At 48.5% G+C, this 12,865-nt stretch overlaps 1 protein-coding gene across 4 annotated transcripts in view; it reads left to right on the plus strand.

Moving 5' to 3' along the window:
- Positions 1-556: 556 nt before the first annotated feature.
- Positions 557-12,865, plus strand: part of ST6GAL1 (ST6 beta-galactoside alpha-2,6-sialyltransferase 1) — a 45,048-nt gene continuing 32,739 nt past the window's right edge. For 2 of the 4 annotated variants that reach the window (XM_069024047.1, XM_069024050.1), the window contains exon 1: positions 557-638. The gene's annotated coding sequence lies outside the window, so the exon portion shown is untranslated. Of the gene's footprint in view, positions 639-1,176; positions 1,271-12,865 lie in introns of those variants that run through there. The other 2 variants (XM_069024049.1, XM_069024048.1) reach the window with 2 other exon arrangements.

The following is a 12,865-nucleotide window of genomic DNA, read 5'->3' on the forward strand; positions in this document are numbered from 1 at the left end:
CCGGAGGGCTCTCCCTGGGCAGCACTGAAATAGGTGCTGGGGGAAGCTCCCTGCGGGTCGTTAATGAAGTATTGATGTATCTGCAGTGTATATTCGAAATGAGCCCATAGTGATGGAGTTAGATGGCAGCTCTGCCAGCGCGGGGCTCTGCCCCTGTCTGTAACGGGGTACGATCGCTTTTTGTGCTTTTCCACACAGAACTCCCGAGCCGGGCGCACAGGGCCGGCGCTGGGGCTCCCACCGAGGGTGCTGCAGGGTGTGGGGCACTTTGTCCCAGCCGTGTGCGGCACCGAGCGAGCCCCCTCGGCCGGGGCTGCGCTCCGCAGCCCGGTGTCACCCGCCGCTCCCCGGGCCGATGGCGCACCCAGGCTGTGCTGGCGGGCGGCTCGGGGGCTGCTGCTCCCGGGCAGCCGCTCCTCCTCTCCGCAGCTGTGCCGTGAGCGGCGGGAGGATGAGGAGGGTGAGGAGGATGCCCCGTGCCCGCCGAGGCAGCCGGGCTGGCGGCGGCACCTCCCCCGCGCGGCGGCCCCCGCCTCCCCCCGCCTCAGCGCTTTAAATGCCTCGGCCGCGGCGGCAACAAAGGCGGGCGGCGGCTGTGAGTGAGGGGCCGAGTGAGGGTCGGCGAGGCGGGGCTGGCGGTGAGTGACCGAGGGTCGGTGGTGAGTGAGGGGCAGCGGGGCCGGGCTGGCGGTGAGTGACGGAGGGCCGGCGGTGAACAAGGACCGAGGGGCAGCGGGGCCGGAGTGGCGGTGAATGAGCGACCGAGCGTCGGCGGTGAGCCAGGACTGAGGGGCAGCGGGGTCGCAGGTGCCGCGGGAGGGCGGGAAGGGCCGTGCCCCGCCCGGCCCGCTCCCGCCGCCCTCGGGGTCTCGGCTCCGGCGTTAGGCGGCCCCCGGGTGCGAGTGGGCTCCGGTGGGCAGCGGACGAGCGCCAGCTCCGCTGCGGCGTAACTTCTCTTAATTCTTATTATTTATGTTTATAACCCCATCAGTATAAACTTCTGAGAGCGGCAGATGTGTATGGCCGCGGCTGCCCGGGCTGTCCGTCCCCCCTGCTCCTACTCCTCTCCCCGCCGGGGCTTTGGCAGCACATGGTGGCTGCGGAGCCCGCCCGGTGGCGGCACCGCGGGAGAGAGGATGGGCGGGGGATGAGGCGGACCCCGGCCCCTGCCTTCCTCCGGTTTGTGCTCACCCTCGCCTGAATTTGACAGATCCCTGCTGGCCTGGGTCAGCCCGTAGGGACCCGCGAGTCGTAGCAAGGGATTTACTATGTGAGTAATTTTAGAAGTACCTATGTTCGTCTCTAATAGCACACAGCAGGTCAGGCTGCAGAGAGAATAAATAATGTGTAGCGTGTTTTTTGTGCTGCTGCGTACTAGTCTTTCAAGGCAAGTCTGTTCCTGCATTTATGAGCCCCCGGTAAATCGGGGCAGTGGATGGGGACCAGGGAGTGAAGGAGTGGGAACTGCTGCTGCTTTTTGCTGTTTCCATATCTGCTTGCCGCAACTGGATCTAATCACTGACAGTGTCAAAACAGAAATAATCTGCAAGGAGAAAGGTGCCATGGGATAGCAGCTGGATGTAGCAGGAGATTTTCTTGGCTGTGAGGGAGTGAGAAACCAGAGCTGCCTATTAATGTGTGAGGAATGAGTCTAACTCTCTCTCTGTGACTCCTCCTTTAGTGGCACACTCACAGGACTGCACTTGCCTAAAGACTGGTAGCTAACCTGGAATAATTTTTCTGAGCTGGGATAACTTTAAATAGATGGGAGTGCTGTGATGCAAGGCTGCATCATCCTCCTGCTCTCAGAGGGGAGTCAGTGGAAGGAGACCCCAGCAGAACGGGGGAAGAGTACATAAGGTGTGTTACCGAGGGGGAAAGGGACAGCTTTCTGTCCTCAGCTTTTGCTGCAAAAACTGAGTATTGTACTGACCTTGGCTGTGCATCCTGGAAAGTAGTCCTCATCTCCTGGTGTTCAGGACAAAATAAGTTAACAAACACTCATCCCTTGTTTCATCACAGTACCCTGGGTCACTGTGTCAGGGAAGGCTGTAGTGGAGCTTTAAATACCTGCGCTCATATAGATAAAAGTGATGCTAAATCTTCCCCAAGAGGAAGAATATTACCAGGAAAAATCTTCCCCAAAAGGCCCCTGGGATGGAGGCCAAGAGTGTCTAATGAGGCAGACTTTTCCTGTTAGCTGCAGTTCTTGATGTGGGAGGGTGAAGGCTTGGGGGCTTGGAGTCAGCTGATGTGGGAATCTCAGCAGGCAGGCAGCCCATCTCCAGGTCTGCTCTGCTCTGGGCAGCTGATTGCCTCACCTGGGCATAAGCCACTGCTCTGGAGGTGATGCAGCTGCTGCGTCGAGACAAATCATCTGTTTTCTTCTGGTTTAGCAGATAAATTGGTTGGGTGATGGTGCTGCAGGGATGAGCAGCTCTGTAGTGCCAAGGTGTGTGCTCTGTCAGCGTTGGGGACAGGACAGCCATGCAAAGCTGCAGCTTGGCTCCAGATAAATCTATGTGCTGCTTTTCTTTCCTCATTTAATGGTTGCTTCTCTTAGGTAAGCTAAGTACGGTGGAAGGAGCTGTGTTTTGTGGGAACATTGTGGGGTCCTCTGCTGAAACGTGTGCCTCTGGCAAAAGTGGTGCGTGGCCTGAAAATTGAGATGGGCACATTAGTGAGTTGCCACATTATCACTGGAGCTGCAGTGCTCAGTTGGGTGTGTATGTATCTCCCGCTGACAGCAAATGTGAGGTTAGGTTTCAGAAAAGAGGAATATGTGATCATATCAACTTAATTCCTGGACACAAAAATATTTGTTGATGTGGCTTTGAGCAGGCTGCCTGCTCTGGTGGCTGCTGTTTTTGTGCTCTTTAACTTGGTTAAAACCAAAGAGTGGAAACGTAGGTGTGTCATTGTTCACGGAGACCTAGTTTTCTAGGGACAAAATAGATGAGTTACTTAAACCTTGTTTTGCAGTGACTGCTGGCAGAGTAATTTCCTGCAGGAGCTGGGAATACACGAGAGGAATTAGAGGTGCCAGTATGAGGTGGGCAGGGGTGGCCTAATGAAGGGCAGAGCAGATGCAGCCAGTAATGTTCTGAGTCTTAACTGTCCGTGAGACAGCGGTGCAAGGGAAACTGCTGCAGGAGCAGATTACTGTGTATTCAGAGGCTTATGTCCCTGTGGCCTCTGTCGGAGGACAGGCGGGAGCTGAAGGGCAGCTCTGCGCCGAGGGGGTGTGTCCCCAACACTGCCCACACAGACACTTTAACCAGAGCACTTGGGCAGCACAGTCTCACCCAGCTCCTGTCCTGCTCCAGGCTGGAGGAATCAGGGGATGGTAATGGATCAGGTTGTGTTTCCCTTTGCTCTCAGGCTGACTGATGTGGAGGAGATGTTTGAACTCAAGTTCTTTGACTGCCAGTGCTTCTCCTCACGCCCTTGCTCTGTTGCATTGACAGTTTTTGGAAGGACAGAAATGGTCCTGCAGAGTCACAGTCCTTGTCCCTTTCCACAGGAGAGGTTCAGTGGTGTGCACAGCCGCTGGTGAAAATGTAGTTTTCCTGTTCTCTACTCAACATTCATAAAGATCAATGTAAAAGGTCTGACAGAATTGTTTTGATGATCATTTACAAAGTATCCAGACCTTTTCCATAGCCCTCAGATTTTGGAAGAGTGATGTAAATCACAATTCTCCGCAGGATTAGCAATCAGAGAGCATTATGAATCAATCTGATGCTTTGTCTTAACCATATAGCCCTTCTTAGAATGCTGACCTACATTTTAGAGCTTTCACTATAACTGCTTCACCAAGGACAGACTTTGCTTCCTAGTGTAAGGTGGCCCAGCCACTGGACATGTTTGTGTTTGAAGAACATTCCTGGTGGCTTCAGATGTGCTTGAAGTCTGTGCTGCTTGACTGGGTAACTTGTCAGTGAAGTGTGAAATACAAGTGGTTCCTTTGAATGTTCTTTTAATTGTAATTGTGCTGCTGAAAAAACTAGGAGATGAAATGAGATGCTTTCTGTATAAAGTGCTCTTAGATGTTGAGCCAGCAGGGATCATTGTTATCAGATCCTCTAATCACTTGTGTGATTAAAAACCTTGGGAAATCTTATATGATTGAGCCACTTGCTATTAGGTAAAAATGAAGGTTTATTGCCTTTCTGAATGTGTGCTGCAGCTCAGCCTTTAGTGAGATGTGAACCCGAAGCTTCTGTAAAATCTCTCCCTGTGGGTCACTGATGGCACTGAATGTGAATGCATATCTGCTTTTTCCACTTGCAGGTGAGTTTTCCTGCTGATTCCCCAAGTGACGAGGTGAACAATGATAAAAAGGAGAGTCCAGAACCGTGTCTGCAAAGCAGTGACTTGGCTCATTTAAAGCAGCACTCAAGCCCATTTCTACCTGTCATGATTTCAGCTCTGCAGGATAGATTCTTTGCTTTGAAGGACTCTGGGAAGCAATGAGAAGTGTGTGTACTGGTGTGTGTGTGTGCTTCCCAGCATGTACCAGTAGCATGGGCCATGTTAAAGGTCCTCCCAGGTGGAGTGTGTGTACAGCAGCATGTTCATGTGCAGATCTTGGGTATGGAACATAATTTGGTTCTATGAGTGTCCAGGAGCTTTCTGTGAAATCAGAGCAGAGGAGGTCATTCCTGTAGTTTTTTGTCTCAGCAGGTTCCAAGTGGTGCCTTTGCCTAGCTTGGGTTTGCTGGTCCCTCTGCAGAATTTGGAAACTGCCTGGGGTGCTTGGCTTGGGATGTCTGAAATTAAGAGCTCTGCCACCAAGTCATCCAGTGGTCTTGAATGTTGGCTTGTGGTCTGTTGCTCACAAGTTCCCACAACCTCTGCTCTCAGAGGCTGGTGTAGAAAGCTGCAACACAGCATCTTGCTGTTTCTTTTTCTATAAATAGCTAAAATAAAAAGGTCTGTTTGCACATAATATCCCTCCTTCTAACAACAGGATGCTGAAGTGAACGAGGCCTCTGCTTTTCTGCCTTGCCTCCTGTGCCCCAGACCCCTTTGCCTGGAAATGGTGTGTCTGTACAGGCAGAAGAGAGCTCTGTGCCAGACTGTGCTAACGTTTCTCTGTGCTCCTGATGTGTGTTAGCTCTGGGAACAGGCAGCTACTGAAAATGAGCTAAGCAAAGCTGCTCCTGGTACCTCAGTGCTGCTGAGGAAGTGGAGAACTCGAATGCACCCAGCACAGGATGCCAATCTGTCTGGCTGTACATCCCATACTGATCCCTGCTCACTGGTGGGTGTTTGTCACAGAGCTTGTGCCTGGGACTCCCAGCGCTGATGGAAACTGGAAACAAGCTAATGCTCCCTTCATAAATATTGCATCCATTCTGCTTACAGTGGCTGCAGCAGTTTGGATTTTCAGCTGTAAAATTTTGCAGAAAAATAAAAGTTGTTTACAGCAGTGATTAATTTTTTAATATGCATTGCAGCTTGCCTTTTGTGTCTTTGTGGTACAGTGTTTGCTGATTAGGAAATCAAAGGGGTTCCAATCAACCTGATTGTGTTCAGTGGATTTTCTACAAGTACCCTGTGTGTGCCAGAGAGTCCCAAGTGTGTGGGGAGAATGTGATGGCCCTCACTGGGATGGAATGACAATAGAAAATGCCACAGCAGTTGTGCAGCAATGACAGCTTTCTAAAATGGATCTTCTGGGGACTAAAAGACATCTGTGGTCCTGGTTTCCCCCTGCTAATCTCAAGGACCTGCTTTTACCTTGAAATAACATTTAATGCATAACATCAGAGTAATGACTTTTTTGTTCTAAATTTGTTTGCAAGACAGAATCCTTAGGAAAGGCTGCAAGCAGAGCTCTGTTGCCTGAGCTGCTCTCTTCTGAGGCACAGAGCATCCCAGAAACAATTAGTTTGTATCTTAAATGAATAAATTATTAAAAAAACTTCTCACAGAAGATGCCTTCATGCTGTGAGTTGCGTTGCCTAACAAGACTGAAAATTTGAGTGTGATCCTTTGTTAACTAAGTTGGATTAATGTTTATTTATTTAGTTGATTTTAGTTTTTTATCTCCTTCCATCACAGTTTAGCTCTTCCTAAATCCAAGATTTTACTTGGTCTAGGGATGGATGATCACTGTGTTAATTCTTGGTTATCCCTGTGATCTGACTGTGATCCTGCTATTTGTGCTTGCAAGGGGTCTTAAGGAAATTAAAAATTTAAGTGTACAAGATTGTAATTGATGGGATAAAAATCTCCTTGTTGGTCTTGTGAGACCCCACCTGGAGGACTGCATCCACCAGGACTGGGGTCCCCAGCACAGGAAGGACATTGGCCTCTTGGAGCAAGTCCAGAAGAGGCCACCAGCACCTCTCCTGTGAGGAAAGGCTGAGAGAATTGGGTTTGTTCAGCCTGAAAAAAGGAGGGGCTCAGGGTAACGTAACTGGGGCCTTCCAGTGCCTGAAGGGAGCCCTCAGGAAAGATGGAGAGGGACTATTTACAAGAGCCTGGAGGGACAGGTCAAAGAGAAATGGCTTCAAACTGACAGAGAAAAAATTCTTCCCTGTGAGGGTGGTGAGGCACTGGAACAGATTGCCCAGCGAAGTTGTGGATGCCCCATCCCTGAAGGTGTTAAGGCCAGGTTGGATGGACTTGGAGCAACCTGGGATAGTGCAAGGTATCCCTGCCTCTGGCAGGGGGTTGGAACGAGATGATCTTTAAAGTCTCTTCTGTTGGGGAAGATGAAACAGGAAAGCCTTATAAATATGATTGCCTGATAAAAGATTTTGGGAATATGAAAACTATAAGCGACATCGAAATGAAGGCCACCTTTGAGATACCAAGTCTTAGTTACTGAACAACTAGAAAACAATAGTGTGGCTGACTGAAGGTAATCCCCTCTTGATTGAACAATACCCTCTGCTTGCAGACAGGTCCAAGGGTCAGAGCAGACCCTACTAGCTCAGCAGAAGGGGTCCAAAGAGTAGTTTTTAGAAGTTAAAATGTGACACTCTATGGTAATGTAATAACTCTTATAGGCTGTATGTAAATGCTATAGGATTTGTACCTTGTACTAGATTGGCTAGTGAGAATTAGAATATTCAGTACAGAAGATGATTTATTGTATTGTAACGGGGACTTTGGTCACTTCTTGCTCTTTTTACTCTCTCTCTCTCTCTCTCTCTCTCTTACTTACTCTGCTCTCACCTTGGGCCTGCTCCAAGCTGCAGCCAGCAGCTCCAAGCAGTGCCCCTGTACCCATGCCCTTTGCAATAAACCACGTGTTCCAAGATCTGACTTCAGAAATCTCTCGTCTCCGGCCGGGCCGTACCGTCCAAACCAGCACCAACAGCTCCTACATCTTCCAACCCAAAACCTTCTATGATGATTCTATGATACTTTCTATTTTTTGGGTTGCTTACATTTTTATATAAATTTATATTTGTACTTCTCCAGCTCTTATTTCTCCAGCAAAGGTTCAGTGTAAATAATTGTCAGGGACTTGGGCACTTTGTAAGTGAAGTCCATTAGCAGAAATGTAGCAAAAATGGAAAAGTTGTGTTCTGGCTTCTCTGGGCTGGTATTTCACAGGCAAGTCTGACAAATACCTTATATGTTTTATAAGAGTCTGGAAGGTGCTGGATGGATTTTGCTCTCATCCAGATGATGGTACTTGTGAGTATGAAGCTTGTTTCCCATTAACAGCTGTTCTTGCAATTTTGAAATCCACTTCCACGAATGCTTATGTCCATGAGAGTGTTGCTTTCTTGGGAAGATCATAATAGAGTGACTGGTTGTGTCTTAACAATTTTTTCATAGCTTGATAACGTATATTTTGTGACATCTGTAGCTGCCTGGGGAGCTGCCTTACACCTTTCTGAACAGAACCCATTGTGGTGGGGAAGTAAGTGATGCGTTAGGACTTGCCTCCAACAAATACTGCAGGGGCAGGTTTCAGTTGGACAGGGATGGCATTCAGGGTGAAGGAATTGAGAACAGAGATGAAACAGTCCCAAGGATGTGTTTTAGTATTGGAGGCAAGGGGATTTCCAAAGGCAAAAATGGAATTGGTAGAAGTAAGTGTTGCTTGTGCCTGTGACATGAAAGGGTATTTTTGAAGATGTGGGAGTCCCCAGTTGGAGAGGAAGGAAGAGCAACGGCTGGAATGCTTTGTGTGATGGGTTTCTGCTAATGGGACAAAGTGAGGGATCACTGGCATTTTTAGGCTCTTCAAATTTAATTTAATGTGTGTTTAAAGAACAGCTATGTTGAATCCTGCAGACTGAGCAGCTACCTGTGGATTGAGGAGTCTGAAAAAGTGACGGAGCTTTGGTGTTGGGCAGTGGTTCCATGTCCTGTGTGCATGGACCACTGCCAGGCTGCCTGCTTTAACAGAGAGGTCTGAACAGTGCAGAGAGGTGGAGGAACTGCATGGATGGGATGTAATTTTCTGTAGATTTATCTGCTGATTTTCAAAGCAGTTGCTACTTTTCTCTTCTGTTTTATTCTTTTATAACATAGCATGGGTGCGGAGTGGCAATTATTTTAGGTTCTGTGGATGTGGCTCAGCAATTTCAAATGTGGTTAGAAGTGCGTTTAAGTGAACTCCTTAAAGTCTGCACCTGGGGTAACAGTCAAATTAGTTTTCAAGTGTGATATAGATCCCCTCTCCATTTCCAGTCTCAGTTTTGGAAACTTCTTACCACTTTGTAAATGACTTTGCAAAACGCCCATCTCTTTCAGATGAACTACATGTTCTAAGGTTAAGAAGTTTGCTTAGTTACTAGGGGAGTACAGTTGGGTAACTATTTTATTAGATATTCATGGATGGATTGTTTAATTACACGATCATATGCTTGCAATCTAAGGAGAAAAATTCAGAAAGGTTAAATTAAGGAATGGTTAGAAAATTTGATGTCAGAAATGGTGTTAAGTTTCAGCATGGACCATCTTAATTAAAATTTGTTTAGTTCATGTTGGAAGTGAATGGAAATTAAGGAAATTTAAGCTTACCATAGCTACAGATGTGGGAGTGTACCAAGGTAATTAATGCATATTAACTCATACTTTTAAAATTAATTTCTGGCATTAATTTAGCTTGATTTTTCCCATCTGTCTTCAAACAGACAACACTCTGGAAGCCTCACTTATTTGAGGTATTGCAGAAATGCCTTTTTTCTCCCCACTATTCCTTTGCGATCTCTACGCTGAGATTTTACGCTGGGTGAGGACAGCTAGTCGAGCCCTGCTGGTGATGTTTCAAATGTTTAATCGTGCACCTAAACATTGTCTTACTGCTGCCAGCGCTTCGCATCCGTGAGGTGTTCTCAGGCGTGAAGGTCACGTCGTGCCACGCGTGCACCGCTGCAGCCCCTCAGTGGGGTGGGTGCCTCCGAGGCTGCGGGGCAGGCAAGGGGCGGCTCTGTGTCCGCCGCTTCTCGTGGCTCAGCTCCGCGCAGCCGAGCCCTGGAGCGCCCGTGTGCCAGAGCGCGTCTCAGCAGCGCTCAGCACCTCGGCCGGGAGCCCATCGGGGGCTGAGCGCTGCTGATAGAACCAGTCGCTGCTGTCAGAAGATCCCTGGTTTTCCTTCCCACGTTCTACCCACGTGGATTTCCCCTGCTTGCTGTAACTCCCTGATCTGGAAGAAAACAAACGTGGGGTGTGGTTAAACGCTACGCGGGGCTCCCAGTAAGTGGGGGGAACAGCTGTGAGCATGTTGCCAGCCCCCACATTCCCCTGGGTGTGCAGCCCCAGCTCGCGCTGTTCTTGGCCAGCTGATGCTGGAGACTGTGGGATGGTGATGATGACTTTTGGAGAGCGTGGGCCATGATGGCTGCCCTAAGCCCACCTGCCAGGGTTTCACTAACCACAGGTTATGCTGGTGGGAAGGGGGTTTTGGCTTGCTTTTTCCATCACTGGCTGTTTTCCTGAAGTGAAAAGCTCAGGCTGGGTGAGAAGGTGATCATATCCTGCTTCTCCTCATCTGAGATTGGCCCACAGGCATGTTTTAATGCTGTGTCTTACAATCTTGAAGTTGTTTTAGAGCATTCCCTTTGGCCACATTCCTGGCTAGCTTTCTCTTCCTTCCAGTATCGGTCCTAGCCCCTTTCTGCTCCTGCCAGATTCCTAAGCAGCCATGTCTTAGACACCTTTGGGTCTCTCTGGTCCTTGAGCATCTCTTAGCCCTTCCACATCATTGGCTTTCTTTCCCTTCGGTTTCATGAAAACAAACTCTTGGGAAAAAAAATCCCAAACCAAAAATACCACCACAAAACCCCCTACCCACTCTCCAAATGTCCAAATACATTCTGCCTCTTTTCTCTGTAGTTGCACTTACTATTTTTCACAAAACTGAATTTAGCTGTTGGTGTTATCAGTAGTTCTAATGAATTTTTTTTATAGCCAGTTACCAGGAGACTATTAGCTGTGTGTTTGTGTCAATAAGTAGGTATAATGGTTCAGAGCAGATGAGCTGCAAAAACTACCCCCTTATAAAAGGCCTGTGGAGAAGTTAATTTGGTGTTGCTCACTGGAGAAAGAGAATCTTTAGCTCTGGTTTGGGGAGGAGGATCAAGGAAGTTCAGTTCATCTTGAGCAAGATGGGTTTGAACTGGAAATGTTGGTCTTTGCAATACCTGGGGTAAGCAATGAGAAACTTCTGAGTTGGTAGGTGTGGAAGAAGGGTCCTGCTGGGGCATTGCTGGGACAAGACTGGCTCGGTGAGAGATTGGATCAGCCATAACTTGCACAGGTCATCTCTCTCCATGGCCATGGAATAGCTCCTGCTTGAGCTGTGGCTGGGGGGTTGGCTGTGCCCCTGTTGCTGCATTGTATCCTGGTGATGTGTGGGAGACCAAGTCCTGCTTCAGCTTGCCTTGCAACAAGTGAGTTTCTCTGTTCATTGGAGCAAAGTGCAATAGCAGGGGATTTCCCCTCTAGGGTATCCTGATAATGTCCTGATAATTGGGTGTGTCTCTCCCCAGGCCTGTGGCCTACCTAGCAATCACTAACTGGATTTTCAATTCTTGCCCTTGAGGCTGTACCCTGTTCTGGGTAGCAGAGGTTAAGGTCTGGCAGCAATGATCACATCAATCTCAGATGATTAAGGCACTGCCCAAGTGCCTTTGCTGCTCTCTGCGTCCTTGGTTCCCGAGCTTCTTTTCTGCAGAAGGTATGTTTTTGGGTTTCTTGCACTTCTGTAGTGCTGCTGAAGGCACAGTATTTGCACAGAGCCAATTCCTCTGAGATGATGATCATTCTTCTACTTAAGCACAAGCTGCCAACTTACAGAATTAATTGCCAGTGGTCTGCAGTAGCCCTTGACTTGTCCTAGAATTTGCTTTAATAAAAGGGAATGGATCTTTGATGAAAGTAGAAGGACTTCTGTGTTTTCCCTGGAAATACAGAAGGGGTTGCAGAGCCAGGCTCTCAGAAGGCAGGACAGCTTTTAAGTTATACAGCCCAAATCTGACTTGTGTGTGTGCTGCAGGTTCTGATTGCATAATTCCACAGCTGCTGCTTGGCTTGATGCTGCCTTGCTCATTGTGCGTAACTGATCTGTATTTGTGGTTGTTTGGCGGGGTTTTTATTTTCAGTTTTGCAGCTCTGAGGTTGTGCTTTACTTGTGTACTTAAGCCCTGCCTCAAGGACAGAAACACAGGTTGTCCAATATGCTCCTCTGTGGTGCTACCCATAAATGTCTGAGCAGCTGCAGTTCATGGTGTGTTTGTGGGAAAGCAGCTCTGCAAATGGGGAGCTGAGGCATGCACAGGGTACTCAGCCAATTTTGGGTGCTCTTCTGGGAAGCTGCCAGGAATTCTCTCCTCTTAATTTCTGATGTCCATGAAATGGAGTTCTGTGGCTGAGAGCTTAGCCCATGTGCAGACCTGATCATGGGTCTGTCCTTGTGCAAGGGTCTGGCAACAAGGGATGCAAGAAGTTTATTTTAAGGTTTGTTTGATTTCATAGCAACTGTAAAGGAAGCAAAGCAGGGATCACTTCCTCGTCAACATTGGTTTGCCTCTCCCGAGACTTTATCTGGTTTTTGTGCCTTATTTACTACACCTTAAAAAAAAATTAAAAAAAGCTCACCCATGTAGAATGTTATTCAGGGCTGTCATTCAGTGAATGCTTCTGCTGTGTGAAAGGAATATGCAGTGACAAAATGAGGGGCAGGATTATAATGTCCTTCTTTTGTGTTTTATGGATAGAGGAGAGGGCTGGGCTCCTAAGTCCACCACATAGGCTTATCCTGCTTGAATGATCAACAGGCTGTGCTAATGAAACATTGTCCTCCCTATGGATCCTCGGTGGGAAGGACAGGCTGTGCAGACAGGATTTGTTGGCTGGTTGGCACCAGCAACCAGGGGAGCCATGGGCTCTGCCAGTGGCCCAAGAGCAAGTATTTGTTCCAGTCATTGCTCCTCCTCGAGCTTGTTCCCAGCCTACCTTCCAGTCCTTGCCTTAGCTGTCTTCATGGATGAGTCCTGGTGTGAAGCTCTTCAGTGTCTCATTCCATTTCTTCTCTGAGGTGTTGTCTGGGTTTCACATCCCACTCCCCTGTGTCTGGTAGACCTGCCCCATCCTGACTTCCTTATTCCTCACATCTCCTCCTCTTACTGATGTGACCAGAGGGTGCAGCTCTGGTGCACCAGTGGTGGCATTGTTCCTGTCCCTGCTCCCCAGCCAGTGTCTGTGCCTTCCCAGCCATGCTTGCTCTCATCTGAGCCTCTGCGTTGTGAGGCCTGGGGGCATTCCTGGCTGGTGCTCTGCAAAGGCTTTAATGATTTTCCATTTAATTGTGATTAACCTGACAGGCAGGGCTTTGATTATTGCATTCTGGAAGAGTTGTGGTGGCAAGATTTCTAACTTTGGGATGAAT

This window comes from Aphelocoma coerulescens, chromosome 9, assembly GCF_041296385.1.
Source record: "Aphelocoma coerulescens isolate FSJ_1873_10779 chromosome 9, UR_Acoe_1.0, whole genome shotgun sequence".
NCBI lineage: Eukaryota > Metazoa > Chordata > Aves > Passeriformes > Corvidae > Aphelocoma > Aphelocoma coerulescens.